Source organism: Arachis ipaensis, chromosome B4 (genome assembly GCF_059453495.1).
Source record: "Arachis ipaensis isolate K30076 ecotype BB chromosome B4, ASM5945349v1, whole genome shotgun sequence".
NCBI classification, from domain to species: domain Eukaryota; kingdom Viridiplantae; phylum Streptophyta; class Magnoliopsida; order Fabales; family Fabaceae; genus Arachis; species Arachis ipaensis.
In genome coordinates, this window is record NC_142439.1 from 52,359,393 (window position 1) to 52,379,891 (window position 20,499).

The 20,499-nt window shown below is 38.9% G+C and overlaps 1 non-coding gene across 1 annotated transcript; it reads right to left on the reverse strand.

Moving 5' to 3' along the window:
* Nucleotides 1–11,676: 11,676 nt before the first annotated feature.
* Nucleotides 11,677–11,784, reverse strand: LOC148567569 (small nucleolar RNA R71). The gene has a single exon (XR_015881810.1). It is a non-coding gene; the product is annotated as a small nucleolar RNA R71 (small nucleolar RNA).
* Between the last annotated feature and the right edge of the window lie 8,715 nt (nt 11,785–20,499).

The following is a 20,499-nucleotide window of genomic DNA, read 5'->3' on the forward strand; positions in this document are numbered from 1 at the left end:
TCATAAAATGAGAAAAAAAGATGAAAATGACAAGAGAACACAATTCCAACACAAGATCTAAACAAATTATAACTAGAGAACTCAAATTAAGTAATTGAAACTGAAATTAACAAGACCCAATTCAAAATTTCAACAAAGGAAAATCAAAACAAACTAAATCTAGAGAGAAGTAGGAGTTTCTCTCTCAAGAAAAAAAGAACCAAAAACTAGCTAAAATTATGTGTATTATGTGAATGATTGGATCCCCCCTTTCCCCCTTCAATTCCTAGGTCTTTTCCATGCAGAATCAAGTTAGATTTGGGCTTGGAGTCTCTCAGAAATCACCAGTCACGATTTCATTAATGATGACACGTGCTAGGCATCACATGTGCACGTCATCTGAGTTCTGTGAGCCACGCGTACGCGTCAGGCATGCGTACGTGTCGGTAGGATTTTGCAACACCACGCAAATGTGTCAACTTTCACGCGTCATTCCTAGCCACATGAGACCATGCGTGCGCATCGGCCACGCGTGTGCGTCACCACCAATTCTCCAAAACTCCATTCTTCATGTCCCTTCCACTTTTTCATGCCTCCTTTCCATCTTCTAAAACATTCTTGCCCTATAGATCCTGAATCCACTTAACAAACACATCACGACATCGAATGGTAATAGAAGATAATTAAAATATAGCATTTTTTAAGGTTAAAGAAGCATGTTTTAAACCATGAAGCAAAATTAGGAAGGAAATACAAAACCATGCAATTTATATGAATAAGTACGGAAAATACTGATAAAATTCCCAAATTCTACACAAGATAAATCACACAATTGGGGTTTATCAAACCTTCCCACACATAAACCAAGCATGTCCTCATGCTAAAAATTAAAAGACCAAAGAATATAGGAGAATGAGGTTTATGAAATGCAATTTACCTACATGGATGCAACTAATGCAAATGCTTTTATCTACTTGGTCAAAAGTGAATCAACATCCAACAACACACATGAACGAGTAGGGCTAAGGTAATATGATAACTCATGAACTCTACCAATTCAAATATCAAAATGACGTGTAAACAACTTGCAAGAAGAAAGCTTGTGAAAGTCATGAACAAGGAGTCGAGCATCAAACCCTCACCGGAAGTATATCCGCTCTATTCGTTCAAGTGTATAGGGTTGATCACTCAATTCTCCTCTAGTCATGCTTTCCAAGATTTTTTTTCATCTAACAATCAACAGTTATTCGGTGCATGCGTACATTCATCATGAGGGCTTATCTTTAGGTTGTAATGGGGCAAGGGTAAAAATATGGATGCATATATGATCAAGTGAGCTTGAAATTTGAATCCTTGATTAACCTAGGCTCTCACCTAACACATACAACAACCTATACAATTCTAATACACAACCTAACTACCCATTCATTCACTTTTCACACACATGCATTCTCTTTCAATTCACAACCCATATGCATTGGTTATTATTGGCTTTGCCTTGGGGCATTTTGTCCCCTTTTTATTGCTTTCTTTTTTTCTATATATTTTTGTTTCTTTTATTTTTCTATTTCTTTTTCTACATTTTTTTCTTTTTTTTTTCTTTTGCTTTTCTCTTTTGATGAATTATGTACAACGGTGCCATGTGCCAATGCATATGCTTCAAAAATTCAATATATAAGTGTGCACCCAATCCCCAATATTCTAATAAAAATACAAAAACACACATTTACCACTACAAGAAAAAGGCACATTTGTAACAAAAAATATTGTTACAAAACGTCGAAATTTTGAAACAAAAGTTTTTTGTAACAAAAAAAGGGTCCATTGTAGTAAGTCCCGTTACAAAAAGTTTTTGTAACGAAAAATAGAATTGTTACAATTCAAAACCATATTTCGTAACAATTTTTTTTGATACAAAAAACCAGAAGCCGTTACAAAAGTGGTAACAATTTTTTATCTTGAAGGTATTTTTCGCGACAGTCAATTTTTTTCCTATCAAAAAATTTTGTTACAAAATGTAACATGATTTTGTAACATATTTTTCTTTAGTTACGAAAGCAAATTAATTATTTTGTAACTACTTTTTTTTTATTACAAATTACATGCATAATTTACTAAATTATTTTTTAAATTAACTAATATATTAACAATGATAATGAGCAAGTTTACATGTATATAATATGCAAAAACATACATAAGTCAAACAAGATCTTTTTAGCTAAAATTGTCTTGAAACAAAATAACATTAGCTAGTGAGTACATTGATTAGTTCAACCAAAACATAAAAGTTCTAACATACAAAGTTCAACCAAAACATAAAAGTTCTAACATAGATTAGTGTCTCTATGCATCAAAACATTGTTGAGCCCTCAAAGTAGCATATGGTTACCATTTCAGCACTCCTGTAAATAAGAAAAACCAAAACAAAGAAGTTAGAAACAAGATATAACACTAATTATAATTTTTCCACTAAGCAATGTTTCTAAGCTTCCCCCCACTTAAGTGACACACACCCTCACTCACCTAAGCTAATCAAAGATCTAAATCAGAGGACATTTATTATTTTTCACTTAGGGGTATTGATATGCTAAATTAAAGAACAAAGGGGGGTTTAACGAAGGCTCAAAATTGGCTAACAATGGTAGATAAAAGGGTTAAGGCTATTTGGGTAAGTGAGCTATTGAAATAACGGCCTCAATAATGTAAATGCATTCATACACAAAATAATGGACATATAGAATCAACCAAATCCAGGATTGCAATCATCGAAAGAGAACAATGCACACAAGAATGGAAATAAGTGATTATAAGATGTAACCACATAATTGGGCTCAAAATTCACATGCTTGTGTGTTCTTTGCTCAAAAACCTTTTCCAGAATTAATTCTTTCAAGCAAGTTCAACCAAAATTTTTTTTTCAAATTGGTAGGGTTCCCTAAAAGTGGTTTCTTGAAAAAGAAATCATTACCCTAACGAAGTAGTCCTAGCAAGAAACAACTACCATGCAAAGATTGTTTAAATGCAAAAACTAGCCATGCAATGTAAATTATCCTAATTAACAAAAGAAAATTAAAATCTGGGTGTTGAAAAGAAGGGTTATTACCTATGGAAGTCACTAAACGACCTCCTCACACTTAGAAATTTGCACGATCCTCCATGCTATCGGTAATGCGCAAGGTGGGATTGGGGTCGGCACTTCCACTATCCATCTCTTGAGTGCTCACTTCACTTTGGTCTGAAGTGGATTCTGAAGTGTCCTGCTTCTCCATAGGTGGGTTAGCACAACCCAAGAGCTTTTTCAAGTAAGCAAAGCGGCGTTTGTTCCACTGCTCATATCGGTCTACCTTTTGAGTGAGCTCAACAAGCAATTGGTGGGATGATTTTTGTGGTGCTGATGAGGTGGTTGGAATGTCGGAAGGAATGACCATGTCAAGGCTTGCAGTTCCTGCAGGAGGCTTGAGATACTTTCCACTCAGGACGATATCGTCCTTCACTGGAATTATCGCCTTCACATTCTTAGCCTCGTGGGGAACTCTTGTGGCAGCAATCAAATTCGTTACCAAGGCGTGAAATGGAAGGTTGCCCTTAGTGTGAACGTGGTCCATTACTTGTCGGATGAGGTAAAGAATGTTGATAGGCCTCTCAGTGAGGATGCACTAGACAAGAAGGGCCAAGTCCGCTATGATGGAGGACTTGTGGGTGCTCAGGAGTACGTAGTGGGACATGATTTGGGCCCACACCCTAGCCTCTACAGTAAGCACTTGTGCCGAAATGCACTTAGGCTGGGCCTTGGCTCTCCCTTGGGTCCATTCTTCTCCAGGTTGGGCAAAGACCCTAAGGATAGAGCCCCAATCAAAACCGAGTCCGCTGCGCTATGGTAGGTCTTCTTGCTTACCATCCGTCCTATCTGGCACAGGTAAGACCTTGAGTATCCGCTGAATGGCTTCCTCCGATATGGGGACTTGCTTCCGGCACACAAAAAATAGTTGAAGAGAAGGTGAGTGATAGTTGGAGTAGAACTCCTCCACCCAAGAAGGATTAGCTTCCTGCAGTCTCCGATTGAGAAATCCCCATTATCGCCACTCGATGCGGGGTATGACAAATTGAACAAGGTGCTCCAGAGGAATGAGGAGAGGTTCAGAGTGGTAATTCCTTTCAACTAAAATAGGGAACATGAGCTCACAAAAATGATTGTAAACCTTGTGGAGTCCTTTGCAGGGTTGCCCTTCTCTTTATCATTAATTTGAATGACCCTTTTCACCCTCTTGGAGGGAGGCTTAACTTTTGGTACAGGGCGTGCCTTGGTAGTTGTTCTTTGAGGTGCCCTCTTTGTAGACAGATTTTTCGAAGCCTTTTCCTTACCCTTTTTGATGGCCATCCTGAAAAAAGAAGAAAAAGAGAAAATATTAAACTCAAAGAAACAACACTAAAAGAATAACATGCAAGTGAGCAATAATACCACAAAGGAATAAAGTGTCCTGAAGACATGGCAGCTGCAACATGTAAGCACAACAACAATATAATCATGGAGGCATATCACTAGCATGAGATGCAAGAGTGAGAGAATCATACAAGGATAAACCATGAGAAGAGTGGACTCAAGCATCAATAACATCAACAAGCAACACATGCAAGAAAGGTACTAAACACAAGAAAACCATTTACCTAGTCTAACCCTAAGACAATGAAGCATGCAAATGGAAAAAGGTGGGGTTAGAAAAAGTGGAATCACAAATCTTGCAATATGGTACAAAGAAGCAAGTCATAGGTAATGAGCACATGGATGGTAACGATGAAGCACAATAGGCTCAATACACATGAAGAAAAGCAAGTGTAATGAGAAAGAAGTACTAAGTTGAAAGCATAATATCAAATTTGAACTAAGATGTCATTGGTGCCTTTTAACAAATACTTGGTGTGCATCTTCCAAACAACAAGCAAGTTGGAGAAATTCAAAAATGTAATACCCTTAAATGAAATGCCAATCATCAAAATAACACAACATAACACAAATAATCCAAGAATTATCAAAATAACCTACCAATGCAAGAAATATAATGAAGTGCAACACCCATGGAAGAATGTAAAAATAAAGAGAAGAAGCAAAAATGGAATATAAACAATAAAATCAAAATGCAACTAAGAAGGAAGAAAGTACAGTAGTGAAATGCAATGAAAAGAGGGAATTTCAAAAAGCAAAAGAGAAAGATGAGAAATAAGACCTTGAGAGGAGGAAGAAAGTGAGGTTGAGTGTAGGTGAGAGTAGGAGAAGAGAGAGAAGAAGAAGAAAGGAGAGAGAAAATATGGGACCGCCGGAAGTGGTGGTTGCCGGTGGCTGAGGTCGCCGGTCGTTGTGGGCAGAGAAGTGGTGGTAAGGAGGGGGAAGAAGAGAGAAAGAAGGAATAGAATAGAGAAAGAAAACAGCGGCGCTGCACTCTAGTTGCGTCGGTAAGATGACGCGTGCGCGTTGCCCACGCTCATGCGTGGATGGCAAAAGAGCAATCGATACGTATGCGTCGTTTACGCTTACGTGTGGGGAGCAATTGTGCTCAACGCATAAAATTGTGCTAAACTGATGCGTGCGCGTCACCTACGCTTATGCATCGGAGAGGAAAAAACCTAGTGACGCGTAGGCGTTAAATGACGCGTACGCGTGGGAGTGATTATGCTCCTAGCACCCCTCCTGCATAATTCTAGCGCAACTCTCTGGTTTTTGTACTAGAAGTTGTGGAAATGTGATCGACGCGTACGCATCACCCATGCTTACATGTGGGGCGACCCTTTTTTATCTTTCATAAACATTTCGAAAGGCAATTTTAACACAATCTTTGTAGTCATTCAGGCTAGATAGTTTAAAAACACTCAAAATTTTATGCAATACTCAAAATTAAGCATTTTCTTCAACATTACCAATTCAACCAAACCAAGATCAATGAAATCCTCATGAAGATTCTAACAAGCTCAACAAAATTAAACAAAATCAAGCACACTTAGACAAACTCACAAAATCAAACAAAGACTCCAAAACTACATGCAATAAATTATGTACAAAGAGGATCATACCATGGTGGGGTGTCTCCCACCTAGCACTTTTCTTTAAAATCCTTAAGTTGGACGGTCATGAGCTTAAGATTCTCCTCCTCCGGGTGCATCCTCAAGAAGGAACACCTCCAATTCCTTTGGTGACTTATAACCATGATACTTCTTTACCCTGTGGCCGTTGACTTTTAAATGTTGCACCACTTTGAGGGTGGAATAGCTCAACCACTCCATAGGACTTCACTTTCTTCACTTTAAAGGGACCATCCCACCTTGAACGGAGCTTTCCGGGTATGAATCTAAGTCTTGAATTGTATAGAAGAACTTTATCACCCTCTTGGAAATCTTTCTTATAGATATGGTGATCATGAAATGCCTTAGTCTTCTCCTTATAGATCCTTGCATTCTCATAAGCTTCCATCCTAAGACATTCAAGTTCTTATAATTGCAACTTCCTTGTATACCCGCCTTGGTGAAGTCCATGTTTCATTGCTTGACCGCCCAATAGGCTTTATGTTCAATTTCAACTGGGAGGTGGCACGCCTTCCGAAAGATAATCCGAAAAGGACTCATCCCTAGCAGAGTCTTGTAGGCCGTCCTATATGCCCACAATGCATCACCCCATCGAGAACTCTAATCTTTCCTTTGTGGGTTCACCACTTTTTCTAAAACCCGCTTTATCTCTCAGTTGGACACCTCTGCTTGGCCATTAGTTTGGGAGTGGTAAGTGGTTGCAACCTTTTATAGTACCCTATATCGCTTCAGTAATGCTTCTATCTTCCTGTTGCAAAAGTGAGTACCTTGGTCGCTTACAATTGCTCATGGCGACCCATAGCAGCATACAATATTGTTTCTAATGAAAGAAACCACAGTATTAGCATCATCAAGGCGGGTAGGAATCGCTTCCACCCACTTTGATACGTAATCAACCGCCAATAGAATGTAAAGATATCCACTTGAGTTAGGAAATGGCCCCATAATGTCTATGCCCCATACATTAAAGATTTCAGAAAACAACATTGGTTGTTGAGGCATTTCATCCTTTTGGGATGCATTTCCTAAGTTTTGACATTGGTGACATGACACACAATATTGGTTAGCATCCTTGAATAATGTTGGCCACCAGAATCCGCAATTCAAAACTTTTTTAGTCGTCTATTTTGGGCCAAAGTGGCCACCACACTCGAATGAATGACAAGATTCAAGAATAGTTTGGAATTCGGACTCCGGGACACATCTACGAATCACTTGGTCTACCCCCTATTTCCACAAGTGAGGGTCATCCCAAATGTAGTACTTGGAATCACTCCTCAACTTGTCTCTTTGATATTTTGAAAAGTTAGGAGGGAAGATATTGGCGACCAAGTAATTTGCCATAGGTGCAAACCAAGGAGAGCTATTCGAAATAGCATGCAAACCATTTAAAGGGAATGAATTGTCAATCAGAAATGGGTCATACTTAAGATTTTCAAGGTGGCTCAGATGGTCTGCAACCAAATTTTGTGACCCTTTTCGATCCCTAATCTCAACGTCAAACTCTTGCAAGATCAAGATCCAATGTATGAGCCTAGGTTTCGACTCATTCTTTGTCAACAAATATTTTAGGGCTGTGATGAGCGGATAATTTATACGCTTTTTGGCATTATTTTTAGTATGTTTTTAGTAGGATCTAGCTACTTTCAGGGATGTTTTCATTAGTTTTTATGTTAAATTCACATTTCTAGACTTTACTATGAGTTTGTGTGTTTTTCTGTGATTTCAGGTATTTTCTGGCTGAAATTGAGAGACTTGAGCAGAAATCAGATTCAGAGATTGAAGAAGGACTGCTGATGCTGTTGGATTCTGACCTCCCTGCACTCAAAGTGGATTTTCGGGAGCTACAGAACTCGAAATGGCGCGCTTCAAATTGCGTTGGAAAGTAGACATCCAGGGATTTCCAGCAATATATAATAGTCCATACTTTGGCCAAGAATAGATGACGTAAACTGGCGTTCAACGCCAGCTTTCTGCCCGAATCTGGCGTCCAGCGCCAGAAAAGGAGCCAAAACCAGAGTTAAACGCCCAAACTGGCACAAAAGCTGGCGTTCAACTCCAAGAAGGACCTCTACACGTGCAACACTCAAGCTCAGCCCAAGCACACACCAAGTGGGCCCCGGAAGTGGATTTATGCATCAATTACTTACTTCTGTAAACCCTAGTAGCTAGTTTATTATAAATAGGACCTTTCACTATTGTATTAGACGTCTTTTTGACCATCTTTGAATGCATAGTTCTTAGACCATGGGGGCTGGCCTCTCGGCCATGCCTGGAACTTTCACTTATGTCGTTTCAACGGTAGAGTTTCTACACTCCATAGATTAAGGTGTGGAGCTCTGCTGTTCCTCAAAGATTAATGCAAAGTACTACTGTTTTCTATTCAATTCATCTTATTTCGCTTCTAAGATATTCATTCGTACTTCAATCTGAATGTGATGAATGTGACAATCATCATCATTCCCTATGAACGCGTGCCTGACAACCACTTCCGTTCTACCTTCGACTGAATGAGTATCTCTTAGATCTCTTAATCAGAATCTTCGTGGTGTAAGCTAGAATGATGGCGGCATTCAAGAGAATCCGGAAAGTCTAAACCTTGTCTGTGGTATTCCGAGTCGGATTCAATGATTGAATGACTGTGACGAGCTTCAAACTCGCGAGTGCTGGGCGTTAGTGACAAACGCAAAAGGAGGGTGAATCCTATTCCAGCATGATCGAGAACCGACAGATGATTAGCCGTGCTGTGACAGAGCATGTGAGCATATTTCTCACTGAGAGGAGGGGATGTAGCCACTGACAACGGTGATGCCCTTGCATAAAGCCAGCCATGGAAAGGAGTAAGACTGATTGGATGAAGATAGCAGGAAAGCAGAGGTCCAGAGGAACGAAAAGCATCTCCATTCACTTATCTGAAATTCCTACCAATGATTTACATAAGTACCTCTATCCCTATTCTATTAATTATTATTCGAAAACCATATTATTATTTTATATCCGCCTGACTGAGATTTACAAGGTGACTATAGCTTGCTTCACACCAACAATCTCCGTGGGATTCGACCCTTACTCACGTAAGGTATTACTTGGACGACCCAGTGCACTTGCTGGTTAGTTGTATCGAAGTTGTGAACCATGGTATTGGCACCATGTTCTTGGCGCCATTGCCAGGGAAAGAAAGAGCCATGAATTTTATATAATCAAAGTGTAATCACGATTCCGCGTACCAAGTTTTTGGCGCCGTTGCCGGGGATTGTTCGAGTATGGACAACTGACGGTTCATCTTTTTGCTCAGATTAGGTAATTTTCTTTTTGTTTTGTTTTCAAAAATTTTTCAAAAATCTTTCAAAAATTTTTCATCTGTTTTCGAAAAAAAATTAATTAAAAAAAATAAAAATAAAAATGTTTTCAAAAATCTATTTGTCTTCAGAATTTTTAAGAATGAATTCTAGTGTTTCATGAAGCATGTTGAAGCCTGGCTGGCTGTAAAGCCATGTCTAATTCCTTTGGGAATGAGTATGTTGGGCGTGTCATGTCTGAGTTACATACTAAAGCTTGGCTGGCTATTCAGCCATGCCTGACCCTTTGATTGGAGCTTTAGAGCATAAGATTCCTGGAATTCATATTAAAAATTTTGAATCCTTATTTTTCTCTTTTCTAAATAATTTTCGAAAAATATAAAATAAAAATCCAAAAAAATTCATAAAATCATAAAAATCAAAAATATTTTTCTGTTTCTTGTTTGAGTCATGTGTCATGTTATAAGTTTGGTGTCAATTGCATATGCATCTTGCATTTTTTTCGAAAATTCATGCATTCATAGTGTTCTTCATGATCTTCAAGTTGTTCTTGGTAAGTCTTCTTGTTTGATCTTGATGATTTTTTGTTTTGTGTTGTATGATGTTTTTCATATGCATTCTTGAATTCTTAGTGCGTAAGCATTAAAGAATTCTAAGTTTGGTGTCTTGCATGTTTTCTTTGCATTAAAAATTTTTCAAAATTGTGTCTATGATGTTCATCTTGACATTCATAGTGTTCTTGGTGTTCATCTTGACATTCATAGCATTCTTGCATACATTCATAGTTTTGATCCAAAATTTTCATGCATTGCATCATTTTAGTGTTTTTCATAAAAATTCAAAAATCAAAAATTAAATCTTCCCCTTTTTCTCTCTCATAAATTCGAAAATTAGATTTGAGTTTTTCAAAAGTTTAAAAAAAAAATCTAGTTGTTTTTATGAGTCAAATCAAATTTTCAATTTAAAAATCTCATCTTTTTCAAAATCTTTTTCAAAAATCAAATCTTTTTCAAAATTCTTAGTTATTTTCGAAAATTCCAAAAATATTTTTCAAAAATCTTTTTCTTATTTTTATATCAAATTTTCGAAAATAACAATAACAATTAATGTTTTGATTCAAAAATTTCAAGTTTGTTACTTACTTGTTAAGAAAGATTCAAACTTTGAGTTCTAGAATCATGTCTTGTGATTTCTTGTGAATCAAGTCATTAATTGTGTTTTTAAAAATCAAATCTTTTTCAAAACTAATTTCAATCATATCTTTTCAAAAATATCTTCTTATCTTATCTTTTTCAAAAATTTGATTTCAAAATATCTTTTCTAACTTCCTAACTTCTTATCTTTTCAAAAATTTGTTTCAACTAACTAACTTACTTTTTGTTTGTTTCTTATCCTTTTGAAAACTACCTAACTAACTCTCTCCCTCTAATTTTCGAAAATATCTTCCCCCTTTTTTTCAAAATTTCTTTTTAATTTACTAATTATTTTTATTTTTGATTTTAATTTTCGAAAAACTACTAACCTTTTTCAAAAAAAAAAAAAAACTTTTTTCAAAAATCACTAACTCTTTTTTAAAATTTATTTTCGAAAATTACTTCTCTCTCATCTCATTCTATTTATTTATTCATCTACTAACATCTCATCTCACATCTCTACCCTCCTCACAGTTGTGTTTCTTCCATTACATTACATTCTTTATCTCCCTCTTTTCTTCCACTCACTAAGGGATCCCTTTACTGTGGTATAAAGGATCTCTATTATTATTATTTTTCTGTGCCCTCTTCTTTGTCATATGAGCAGGAGCAAGGACAAGAACATTCTTGTGGGAGCAGATCCAGAACCTGAAAGGACTTTGAAAAGGAAACTAAGAGAAGCTAAAATACAACAATCCAGAGATAACCTTTCAGAAATTTTCGAACAGGAAGAGGAGATGGCAGCCGAAAATAATAATAATGTAAGGAAGATGCTTGGTGACTTTACTGCACCAAATTCCAATTTACATGGAAGAAGCATCTCCATTACTGCCATTGGAGCAAACAACTTTGAGCTGAAACCTCAATTAGTTTCTCTGATGCAGCAGAACTGCAAGTTTCATGGACTTCCATCTGAAGATCCTTTTCAGTTCTTAACTGAATTCTTGCAGATATGTGATACTGTTAAGACTAATGGAGTAGATCCTGAAGTCTACAGGCTCATGCTTTTCCCTTTTGCTATAAGAGACAGAGCTAGAATATGGTTGGATTCTCAACCTAAAGACAGCCTGAACTCTTGGGATAAGCTGGTCACGGCTTTCTTAGCCAAGTACTTTCCTCCTCAAAAGCTGAGCAAGCTTAGAGCTGATGTTCAAACCTTCAGACAGAAAGAAGGTGAATCCCTCTATGAAGCTTGGGAAAGATACAAACAGTTGACCAAAAAGTGTCCTTCTGACATGCTTTCAGAATAGACCATCCTGGATATATTCTATGATGGTTTATCTGAGCTATCAAAGATGTCATTGGATACCTCTGCAGGTGGATCCATTCACTTAAAGAAAATGCCTGCAGAAGCTCAAGAACTCATTGACATGGTTGCTAATAACCAGTTCATTTACACTTCTGAAAGGAATCCTGTGAATAATGGGACGCCTATGAAGAAGGGAGTTCTTGAAATTGATACTCTGAATGCCATATTGGCTCAGAACAAATTATTGACTCAGCAAGTCAATATAATTTCTCAAAGTATGAATGGAATGCAAGCTGCATCCAACAGTACTCAAGAGGCTTCTTATGCAGAAGAAGCTTATGATCTTGAGAACCCTGCAATAGCAGAGGTAAATTACTTAGGTGAACCTTATGGAAACACCTATAACTCATCATGGAGAAATCACCCCAATTTCTCATGGAAGGATCAAAAGCCTCAACAAGGCTTTAATAATGGTGGAAGAAACAGGTTTAACAATAGTAAACCTTTTCCATCATCCACTCAGCAACAGATAGAGAACTCTGAACAAAATGCTTCTAATTTAGCAAATCTAGTCTCTGATCTATCTAAGGCCACTGTGAGTTTCATGAATGAAACCAGGTCTTCCATTAGAAATTTGGAAGCACAAGTGGGCCAGCTGAGTAAAAGGATCACTGAAATCCCTCCCAGTACTCTCCCAAGCAATACAGAAGAGAATCCAAAAAGAGAGTGCAAGGCTATTGACATAAGCACCATGGCCGAACCTACAAGGGGAGTGGAGGACGTGAATCCCAAGGAGGAAGACCTCCTGGGATGTCCAGTGATCAATAAGGAGCTTCCCTCTGAGGAACCAAAGGACTTTGAGGCTCATCTAGAGACCATGGAGATTCCATTAAACCTCCTTATGCCCTTCATGAGCTCTGATGAGTATTCCTCTTCTGAAGAGAATGAGGATGTTACTGAAGAGCAAACTGCCAAGTTTCTTGGTGCAATCATGAAGCTGAATGCCAAATTATTTGGCATTGATACTTGGGAAGTTGAACCTCCCTTGTTCATCAATGAACTAAGTGATCTGGATCAACTGACATTGCCTCAGAAGAGACAGGATCCTGGAAAGTTCATAATATCCTGTACCATAGGCACCATGATCTTTAAGGCTCTGTGTGACCTTGGTTCAGGAATAAACCTCATGCCCCTCTCTGTAATAGAGAAACTGGGAATCTATGGGGTGCAAGTTGCAAAAATCTCATTAGAGATGGCAGACAATTCAAGAAAACAGGCTTATGGACAAGTAGAGGACGTGTTAGTAAAGGTTGAGGGCCTTTACATCCCTGCTGATTTCATAGTCCTGGATACTGGAAAGGAAGAGGATGAATCCATTATCCTAGGAAGACCTTTCCTGGCTACAGCAAGAGCTGTGATTGATGTTGACAGAGGAGAATTAGTCCTCCAAATGAATGAGGACTCCCTTGTGTTTAAAACTCAAGGATCTCTCTCTGCAACCATGGAGAGGAAGCATGAAAAGCTTCTCTCAAAGTAGAGTCAAACAAAGCCCCCACAGTCAAACTCTAAGTTTGGTGTTGGGAGGCCACAACCAAACTCTAAGTTTGGTGTTGAACTCCCATATCCAAACTCTAAGTTTGGTGTTGGAGAGTTTCAACAATGCTCTGAACATCTGTGAGGCTCCATGAGAGCCCACTGTCAAGCTATTGACATTAAAGAAGCGCTTGTTGGGAGGCAACCCAATGTTTATTTATCTAACTATATTTTTCTTAGTTATATGTCTTTATAGGTTCATGATCATGTGGAGTCACAAAATAAACAAAAAAATCAAAAACGGAATCAAAAACAGCAGAAGAAAAATCACACCTTGGAGGAGCATCTGTCTGGCATTCAAACGCCAGAATAGAGCATGGTTCTGGCGCTGAACGCCCAGAACAAGCATGGTTCTGGCGTTCAATGCCAGAAATGGCAGCAAATGGGCGTTGAACGCCCAAAATGGGCACCAACCTGGCGCTGAACGCCCAGAGTTGTGTGCAAGGGCATTTTACATGCCTAAATTGGTGCAGGAATGTAAATGCCTTGACACCTCAGGATCTGTGGACTCCACAGGATCATCTCAGGATCTGTGGACTCCACAGGATCCCCACCAACCTCATCATCTCTCTTTCCATTCATGATCATCCCTTCTGTTTTCCATTTACCACTCACATCCATACACCCACTACCTTCAAAATTCAACATCTCTCTCCCACCCAATCCCACCCATATGACCAAATACACACTCCCACCCATCTCCTCCATATCTTCTTATTCTTCTATTCCTTCTTCTTTTGCTCGAGGGCGAGCAACATTCTAAGTTTGGTGTGGTAAAAGCATAGCTTTCTTGTTTTTTCCATAACCATTGAGGGCACCTAAGGCCAGAGAAACCTCTAGAAAGAAGAAAGGGAAGACAAAAGCTTCCATCAAGGGTCTATAGCTCAGTGGTAGAACATTTGACTGCAAATCAAGAGATCCCTGAGATACCTCAGGGGATACATTTTCTTCCACACAATTATTAGAAGCAACTAAGTGTGGAACATCAAGAGCACTCCATCATCCTTCATGAAATCAGAGAAGATCTAAAAGCAATGAAGGAGGAGCAACAAAGACAAGGAAGAGACATAGAAGAGCTCAAAGACATCATTGGTTCCTCAAGAAGGAAACGCCACCATCACTAAGGTGGATTCATTCCTTGTTCTTATTTCTTCTGTTTTTTGTTTTCTATGTTATGTGCCTATCTATGTTTGTGTCTTCATTACATGATCATTAGTAGTTAGTAACTATGTCTTAAAGTTATGAATGTCCTATGAATCCATCACCTCTCTTAAATAAAAACTGTTTTAATTCAAAATAACAAGAAGTACATGAGTTTTGAATTTATCCTTGAACTTATTTTAATTATATTGATGTGGTGACAATGCTTCTTGTTTTCTGAATGTATGCTTGAACAGTGCATATGTCTATTGAAGTTGTTGTTCATGAATGTTAAATATGTTGGCTCTTGAAAGAATGATGACTAGGAGACATGTTATTTGATAATCTGAAAAATCATAAAAATGATTCTTGAAGCAAGAAAAAGCAGCAAAGAACAAAGCTTGCAGAAAAAAAAATAGGCAAAAAAAAATAGAAAGAAAAAGAAAAAGCAAGCAGAAAAAGCCAAAGCTCTTAAAACCAAGAGGCAAGAGCAAAAAGCCAGTAACCCTTAAAACCGAAAGGCAAGGGCAATAAAAAGGATCCCAAGGCTTTGAGCATCAGTGGATAGGAGGGCCTAAAGGAATAAAATCCTGGTCTAAGCGGCTAAACCAAGCTGTCCCTAACCATCTGCTTGTGGCGTGAAGGTGTCAAGTGAAAACTTGAGACTGAGCGGTTAAAGTCAAGGTCCAAAGCAAAAGAAGAGTGTGCTTAAGAACCCTGGACACCTCTAATTGGGGACTTTAGCAAAGCTGAGTCACAATCTGAAAAGGTTCACCCAATTATGTATCTGTGGCATTTATGTATCCGGTGATAATACTGGAAAACAAAGTGCTTAGGGCCACGGCCAAGACTCATAAAGAAGCTGTGTTCAAGAGTCATCATACTGAACTAGGAGAATCAATAACACTATCTGAACCCTGAGTTCCTATAGATGCCAATCATTCTGAACCTCAACGGATAGAGTGAGATGCCAAAACTATTCAAGAGGAAAAAAGCTATAAGTCCCGCTCATATGATTGAAGCTATGTTTCATTGATAGTTTGGAATTTATAGTATATTCTCTTCTTTTTATCCTATTTGATTTTCAGTTGCTTGGGGACAAGCAACAATTTATGTTTGGTGTTGTGATGAGCGGATAATTTATATGCTTTTTGGCATTGTTTTTAGTATGTTTTTAGTAGGATCTAGCTACTTTCAGGGATGTTTTCATTAGTTTTTATGTTAAATTCACATTTCTGGACTTTACTATGAGTTCGTGTGTTTTTCTGTGATTTCAGGTATTTTCTAGCTGAAATTGAGGGACTTGAGCAGAAATCAGATTCAGAGGTTGAAGAAGGACTGCTGATGCTGTTGGATTCTGACCTGCCTGCACTCAAAGTGGATTTTATGGAGCTACATAACTCGAAATGGCGCGCTTCCAATTGAGTTGGAAAGTAGACATCCAGGTCTTTCCAGCAATATATAATAGTCCATACTTTAGCCAAGAATAGATGACGTAAACTGGCGTTCAACGCCAGCTTTCTGCCCGAATCTGGCGTCCAGTGCCAGAAAAGGAGCCAAAACCAGAGTTAAACGCCCAAACTGGCACAAAAGCTGGCGTTCAACTCCAAGAAGGACCTCTACACGTGCAACACTCAAGCTCAGCCCAAGCACACACCATGTGGGCCCCGGAAGTGGATTTATGCTCAACCCTAGCAGCTAGTTTATTATAAATAGGACCTTTCACTATTGTATTAGGCGTCTTTTTGACCATCTTTGAACGCATAGTTCTTAGACCATGGGGGCTGGCCTCTCGGCCATGCCTGGACCTTTCACATATGTATTTTCAACGGTAGAGTTTCTACACTCCATAGATTAAGGTGTGGAGCTCTGCTGTTCCTCAAAGATTAATGCAAAGTACTACTGTTTTCTATTCAATTCATCTTATTTCGCTTCTAAGATATTCATTCGTACTTCAATCTGAATGTGATGAACGTGACAATCATCATCATTCCCTATGAACGCGTGCCTGACAACCACTTCCGTTCTACCTTCGACTGAATGAGTATCTCTTAGATCTCTTAATCAGAATCTTCGTGGTGTAAGCTAGAATGATGGCGGCATTCAAGAGAATCTGGAAAGTTTAAACCTTGTCTGTTGTATTCCGAGTAGGATTCAATGATTGAATGACTGTGACGAGCTTCAAACTCGCGAGTGCTGGGCGTTAGTGACAAATGCAAAAGGAGGGTGAATCCTATTCCAGCATGATCGAGAACCGACAGATGATTAGCCGTGCTGTGACAGAGCATGTGAGCATATTTCTCACTGAGAGGAGGGGATGTAGCCACTGACAATGGTGATGCCCTTGCATAAAGCCAGCCATGGAAAGGAGTAAGACTGATTGGATGAAGATAGCAGGAAGCAGAGGTTCAGAGGAACGAAAAGCATCTCCATTCACTTATCTGAAATTCCTACCAATGATTTACATAAGTACCTCTATTCCTATTCTATTAATTATTATTCGAAAACCATATTATTATTTTATATCCGCCTGACTGAGATTTACAAGGTGACCATAGCTTGCTTCACACCAACAATCTCCGTGGGATTCGACCCTTACTCACGTAAGGTATTACTTGGACGACCCAGTGCACTTGCTGGTTAGTTGTATCGAAGTTGTGAACCATGGTATTGGCACCATGTTCTTGGCGCCATTGCCAGGGAAAGAAAGAGCCATGAATTTTATATAATCAAAGTGTAATCACGATTCCGCGTACCAGGCTGCATGATCCGTATACACCACTATTTTGGAGCCTAGCAAATAAGATCTAACTCTATCCAATGCATGAACAATCGCTAGAAGCTCTTTTTTCGTAGTGGTGTAATTGGATTGCGCCGCATCCAATGTCTTTGAGGAATAAGCAACAATGTAAGGGAGCTTACCATTGCGCTGTGCAAGCACGGCACCTACGGCATGATTTGACGCATCACACATGATTTCAAACGGCTGTGTCCAGTCAGGACCCCTCACAATTGGTGCCGTGGTAAGAGCTCTTCTCAACTCCTCAAATGCTTCTGCGCAAGCACTATGAAACTCAAAGTCTACGTCCTTTTGTAGTAGGAGCGATAACGGCAATGTAATCTTGCTAAAATTCTTGATGAAGCGCCTATAGAATCTTGCATGTCCCAAAAAAGAACGGACCTCCATCACAGAAAAGGGGTGAGGTAAACTAGAAATGACATCAACCTTGGCCGAGTCCACGAAAATGCCGTTATCAGAAACTACGTGTCCTAACACTATGCCTTGTCTCACCATGGAGTGACATTTTTCGAAATTGATGACAAGGTTAGAGTCAACACACTTCTCTAAGACCTTAGCCATATTCTCCAAACAGCAATCAAAAGAAGTCCCATTGATAAACCACTATTTCATGGTTTATCTTGTGCTCATTTGAGTGGTTTTTATCAAGTCCTTACCCACTTCTTCATATGATTTTCATGATTTTACAATTACTTCCTAGTGTTATTCTATGGTTGAAAACTTGCTTCCTAGAGTCTTTAATTTGTGTATTCTAATTCTCCTTTATACCATTCGATGCCGTGATCCGTGTGTTAAGTGTTTCAGGCTTTATAGGGTAGGAATGGCTTAGAGAATGGAGAGGAAGCTTGCAAAAATGGAAGGAACACAAGAAACTAAGGAGAGAACCAGCGAGCATCGATGCGCACGCAAGGCTCACGCGTGCGCGCGACATGGAGAAATTTGCAGCGACGCGTGCATGTGTCTGACGCGTACGCATGGATTGGAGTTCGCACAAAGACACGTGCGCGTGGATGACGCGTACGTGTGACACGCCAAGACAACCAGTGACGCATACGCGTGACTGACGCGTACGCGTGACATGCGCGATCTGCAAAAAATTCAGAAAATGCTGGGGGCAATTTTGGGGCGAGTTTTGACCCAGTTTCCGGCGCAGAAACACAGACTAGAGCCAGGGAACATGCAGAGACCCAACACACATTCTCATTAGCATAGTTTTAGTTTTTAGATATGAATCTAGAGAGAAATCACGCTTCCTCTAGGTTTTCTTTCCATTCACAGTTTTATAGTTTTATGCTTTTGCTTTAGATATTGAGAGATTCATTACCTCCGTTGAAGTTATTATTCTAGTTTGTTTCCTTATTCCCTTACTCTTCCATATTCTTAATTCTTGTTTAGAGTTACAATTGGATTGTTTTTAGAAATTATTAATGAAAAGGATTATTTTTACTTTTAATTAAATTGTAGTTATTGTCTATCATGTCTTCCTTTTATTCCCCTTTTAATTCTGTGCAAGTAATTCCCATGTCAATGGAGTAGATTCCCAACTTGACATGGGGGTTGATTAAAAGGAGACACTTGAGTTAGAATGCTCAAGTGATTAGTTAAATTGGACGTTGTTGGCTAATTCTCTATTTACTAATGCTAGACCTTTCCAAGGGAGAGGACTAGGATTTGCGAATAAGAGTTTTGTCAATCACTTGACTTTCCTTTATTTAGTAAGGGTTAACTAAGTGAAAACAAAAACCTCTTTATACTACACTCGAGAGAATTCCAACAAGGATAAAACTTCCAATTAATCATTCCCCTAGTCAAGGCTTTTATTCTGAATATATAAATCCCTTTTTAATTTTCACTGCATTAATTTACAATTATTTATTTTCTGTTATTCAACTCTAAAAAATTCTCGGAAAACGCCTGATTAATAAGATAGCACCCTTTTGTCAACTCGTTGGGAGACGACCTGGGATTCATACTCCCAGTATTTTTATTCTAAATTTGTGACAACCTTTCTAAATTGATGAGTGGATTTTTGCTGGTTAAGAACTATACTCGCAATGTATTTCTATATTGATTTCTTAATTGGCCGATTTCCGCCCCCATCAATTTTTGGCGCCGTTGCCGGGGAGTTGCAATAGCGTGCTAAATTATTAGTTGGTGTAAATATTTTTTCAATTTAATTTATTTGCATATTTTATTTTATTTTATTACCATAAGCTATATGTTTCTCTCATTGAATGACGCATTCACTACCTGATCCGAGTTTAGCAGCATTTGAACCTGAAATTGAAAGAACTCTTTCACGTATTAGGCGAGCTCGGCGTCGGTTAGCCTCTGAGGGTGGTGAAGTGGTTGTTATCAATTCACCAGTCTCTTCTGAAGGCGAATCTGAACCGCCATCTGAGGGAGAAACAAGCTCTTCTACTACTAATTTGGTTGATTTACGTGCAACTAACATGGCAGCACCCAGGAGGATCACTCTATAGGAAGCTGGAGCCCCAGATTTTACACTGCAGCTGTATCAAGTGTGTCTTCCAAATCTGGCTACAGATTTTGAACTGAAGACTGCATTAATCAACTTGATGCCCAAGTTTCATGGCTTACCTGCTCAGGAGCCTATCAAGCACCTCAGGGATTTTCAGACAGCCTGTTCTACTGTTAGACATCATGGTGCAGATGAAACTTCTATTTTGCTAACCGCCTTCCGATTTTCTCTTGAGGGAAAGGCGAGGGAGTGGTACTACACTCAACTTGAAGCAACCGTTACTAACTGGGACACGCTCAGGAGAGAATTCTTGGAAAAACACTTTCCAGCTGAAGTTACCGACAGACTAAAGAAAGAGATCTCTTGCATTGTTTAAGGTGAATCAGAGACTCTTTATGAGTACTAGGAGCGCTTCAAGAATCTTCTGGACGCATGCCCCCATCACATGATTGACAAGTTGGTATTGATCAGCTACTTTACTCAAGGCATGAAGCCTCGGGATAAGACTATATTGGATGGTGCTAGTAATGGTTCTCTGAAAAAGTACAAGACTGTAGATGAAGCAAGGCAACTGATCAGCGACCTAGCTGAGTCCACTCGGAATCACAAGCACAGAAACAGCCACTCAAAGGCTGTTGCAGAGGTTTCCTCTAGTAGTGAGACTACTGCCATCATACAAGCTATATGTGAAA